This window comes from Limulus polyphemus, unplaced genomic scaffold (assembly GCF_000517525.1).
Source record: "Limulus polyphemus unplaced genomic scaffold, Limulus_polyphemus-2.1.2 Scaffold5072, whole genome shotgun sequence".
NCBI classification, from domain to species: Eukaryota; Metazoa; Arthropoda; class Merostomata; order Xiphosura; family Limulidae; genus Limulus; species Limulus polyphemus.
The window spans coordinates 37,003-41,844 of record NW_013670682.1 but is presented as its reverse complement, the minus strand read 5'-3'; positions in this window follow the sequence as shown (position 1 = coordinate 41,844).

Genomic DNA, 4,842 nt, shown 5'->3' with positions numbered 1-4,842 from the left:
CTATAGGTATTTGAAGAACTTGTAGCAATCCGCCACAATTCAATTCTAGTCTGGCTCACAGACACGCCCCCAATGAAAGAATAGACCATTCCAAGCTTTTACTTGTTGTTAAACAAATGTTTAAACAATTCTATTCAATTATGTACTACAGCTGCCCAGTTTCGGCTAACAATACGAAGAATTAAACTGTGGCGGAATGCTACAAGTTCTTCAAATACCTATAGAATGATAGGTTCCTGTTTTGTGAGTGTAAAACACTTAAAAACGCCATTTTGATGTCAGTAGATCTTATTTCTACAGCAGGGTCAGTGTTGAAGAGACCTCGTCTCTGTGTTTTCACGTCGTAAGTTACATGGAATTTAACCATGTTATCCAGTCGTCGATACAAAAATAACCTTTAGTGGTGGTTTTCCTCTTTTATTTTCTCGCATGTTCATAACGAGGTAAAACATCTGGATCTTTTTCGTTAGCTAAAAAGTTGACATATTCCATATTTGTTAATGAAGTTAATATATTCCATATTTGTTAATGAAGTTAATATATTCCGTATTTGTTAATGAAGTTAATATATTCCATATTTGTTAATAATATTTAGGAATATTTATACGAAGGTCGGGTAAGGTGGCATTTCAATCCCCCGAGTTTTGTTATTAGAATCTTTTAAAGCTCAATACATGCATGCGCTCAGGCGGGATGGGGGAGGGGTGTAATCGCACTCTCCTTAAATTACATCCCTATACGTGTAACACTTATTTAAAAGGTCCATAAACAACCTGAGAGAAATGTAGGCGAGAAACGTCCGTGCGACAATAGTCGCTTGATGAGAGTTCTGAAGAAAGTATGTGTGTACATTTTCTTTTAGCTATCAGCTGTGTTCACCGAGGGGAATCGAACCCCTGATTTTAGCATTGTCCCACCGGTGAAGAAAGAAACCTACTGCATTGTTAGGTTGAACTTCTCCAACCACACACACACCGTTCCGTTTGTATGTATATACATTTATGTCTACCAGTGTGTGTTTGTGTGCACGTGACTGTCTGTAGGCATGTTTTGTGTACCTCTACTATAAAGCTTCTATAAGTCATGCTTTCTCCATGTTCTAGTAATTGTCTGAGAGAGTTGCGCATGCGTTAAAGGACAAGACTACAATTTGATAGAACATTTATCTTCGCTTCCTTAACTAGGGGGAGAAAAGATGGATTCTTTCCATCCTGATCCCAGATGGAACCAGCCTATAATACATAGTCGAGATATCAGTAATAAGAAATATTCAGGGGGAGAGGGAGGGGGTTGCAGACTCATGTGAGAAGTCGTTCCATTTGTGAAATGAGCCGTCAAAGTAGATAGAGCAACCTCTCATTCAGAGTTAGGCTCTCGTATACATCCAAAGAAACGCATTTGGAATCGTAAAGCAAAGTGATGGAACTGACTTTTACATTGATTTTTAATATATGTAGACAGTAGATAAACATACCGCCTTGGAAAACAGAGATAAAATTTTGATCAGTTGGCCAGTGTATGATAATCCAGTTTTTTGGGGGGTTTTCTCAGCTCCATCACATAGCTGTGAACTAATGAGTAATCTAAGAAGCAATTTTTAACATCTCAAATTACCAGCGTAACAGTTTAAGTTAAGCTATTCAGCCAATAGTTGTGCGCCACGACAAATAAAGCATATGTATCCGTGAAATACTGAATGCTTCTAAATGATTTCGATTTAATTGAAAGGTTTGAATTAGGTAAATTCTTACGACTGTTTCAAGAGCTACTGAAAACAGTGGTGACTCGTTCTTAGGCCATTACTGTAAACAGCGGAGACTGGTTCTTAGGTCACTACTGAAAACAGCGGAGTCTGGTTCTTGTGCCATTACTGAAAACAGCGGAGTCTGGTTCTTGTGCCATTACTGAAAACAGCGGAGTCTGGTTCTTGTGCCATTACTGAAAACAGCGGAGTCTGGTTCTTGTGCCATTACTGAAAACAGCGGAGACTGGTTCTTAGGACACTACTGTAAACAGCTGAGACTGATTCTTAGGTCACTACTGAAAACAGCGGAGGTTGGTTCTTTGGCCATTACTGAAAACAGCGGAGACTGGTTCTTTGGCCATTACTGAAAACAGCGGAGGTTGGTTCTTGGGCCATTACTGAAAACAGCGGAGACTGGTTCTTAGGTCACTACTGTAAACAGCGGAGACTGGTTCTTAGGTTACTACTGAAAACAGCGGAGACTGGTTCTTAGGTTACTACTGAAAACAGCGGAGACTGGTTCTTAGGTCTCTACTGAAAACAGTGAAGACTGGTTCTTAGGTCGCTACTGAAAACCATGGAGACTGGTTCTTAGGTCGCTACTGAAAACAGCGGAGGTTGGTTCTTAGGTCACTACTAGGTCACTACTTTTTTCAAGTACCAACTTTTAGCTCCTTTTATCTCTTGACTGATTTGAGATCTAATTACAGTTTTGGACTTAGGAGGTTAAACCCTTTCGATTGATGCATTTAACCACGCCCGAGGTCTCGTAGATTAATTTACTCTAATCCTGCCTAAAAGAATTTAAGGTGCCACGGCTATTGAGGATTCCCTATACTGTTCATGTACATTTCGGTGAACTATATATGTTACCGATCTACACACGCATTGTTGCTCCCCCCTTTTCTTTAAGAAGTGTTACAAGTGTTGTTACGAGCTTTTACAGATTTATTTGCGAATGTGTTTTTTACGTATTTATACAATATAATGTACGTTTATTTTGAAGAAACAACCTTCAGATTAAATACCTATTTTAGCTAATATTGTAAAACCTTTACTTCTATACATTTTTGAATATTTTACTGAATGTTTGATCTGATAATATGAAAATATTTATAAACGTTGACAATGTAGTGCATTTGTTCCTCAGATTTACCATAGTCAGGAAGTTTTAGAACAAACAGATTTACCAGAGTCAGGAAGTTTAGAACAAACAGATTTCCCAGAGTCGGGAAGTTTTAGAACAAAAAGATTTCCCAGAGTCGGGAAGTTTTAGAACAAAAAGATTTCCCAGAGTCAGGAAGTTTTAGAACAAACAGATTTACCAGAGTCAGGAAGTTTTAGAACAAACAGATTTACCAGAGTCAGGAAGTTTTAGAACAAACAGATTTACCAGAGTCGGGAAGTTTAGAACAAACAGAATAATGAGTATGCAAATATTCTTCAAGCTTAGCGCAGCAAAGTTGAACAAGAACGTCGTTAGCGGAGGAAAGTTGAACAAGAACGCCGTTTCTATCTTTTCCTGTTGGGTCAAACAACAATCTATATAAACTGGAGAATAAGATATTTTAAAAGTTTTAATATTAGGATTACTATCTTTTTCTCGGTACTATTAAGAGTAACTTTCTTGGCCTTGTTTGAGTACTTATTGCAGTTTTATTTTCACAGTAGCCTATGAAGTCGTGAACCCAGTAGTGCTGGTAGCCTGTGTAGTCGTGAACCCTACTAGTGCTGGTAGCCTGTTTATCCTCTAACTCATTAGTGCTGGTAGTCTGTGTAGCCGTGAACCCTACTAGTGCTGGTAGCCTGTTTAGCCTTGAACCCAGTAGTGCTTGTAGCCTGTTTAACCTTTAACCCAGTAGTGCTGGTAGCCTGTTTAGCCTTAAACCCAGTAGTGCTTGTTGCCTTTTTATCCGTAAACGTAAATTCTAAATACGACATCATATTAAATTAATATCTCACCACATGCGCTATTGATACTTCTTATATCTATCTGGTTTCAGATTGAGTCAAGACTGATTCAAAGATACTTCTTATATCTAACTGGTTTCAGATTGAGTCAAGACTGATTCAAAGAAACTTCTTATATCTAACTGGTTTCAGATTGAGTCAAGACTGATTCAAAGATACTTCTTATATCTAACTGGTTTCAGATTGAGTCAAGACTGATTCAAAGATACTTCTTATATCTAACTGGTTTCAGATTGAGTCAAGACTGATTCAAAGAAACTTCTTGTATCTAAGTGGTTGCAGATTGAGACAAGACTGATTCAGTAAAACTCATTGTATCTAAGTGCAATCATCTCTGCATGAACCAGTCAGGATAAACAATACAAGTGCTTCAATCTTCATTCGTCCAATTAGCACCGACAGTATATAGACTGTTAATCAAGCTCTATTTGACGCCGTGCTTAGCTCCCTGTTATTTGTCTGCGTCAATACGAAATATATAATTATCGTGCGATCAGCTTGTCGGTTGGCAACCAGCTAGAGTGGTTCGGTAATTATGAGTTTTAGTTGTAACAAACTTGCATTCCTCATCCTTGACGAGAGATCGCTATCTCTAACGTCTCTAGAACAAGCTGATGAGATGGGAGGTTTTAGATGGTGAACTCATTTTTTACCTGTAGAGGTCGTGGCATTCGAAGTCGAGTGATAGAAAGAATGTTTATAGACTGGATGATTGCGAAGTGTCTCTGTGTTGCTGAGAAAACAGGTTTTATATCGTACTGGATTAGTACCTGGATACTGTCAATATAAAAATAATTCTATTTCAGACCAACTTACTGTGGTTATTGTTAAGTTATACAATGGGTTATCTGTGATTTGTCCAACATGGGTATAGAAACCCGAATATTAGTGTCGTAAGCCTACAGACTTACCGCTGAGACACTGGACGACCAGACTTAGTGAAACTTTGCTATTTAGAAAAATGATTCTCGATGTAACACGATGAAGATCAGGCTCTCTGGGGACCAGACTTAGTAAACTGTACTCATAGAAACATGTGGTGTAGATGTAACACGATGAAGATCAGGCTCTCTGGGGAACCAGACTTAGTAAACTGTACTCATAGAAACATGGGGTGTAGATGTAGA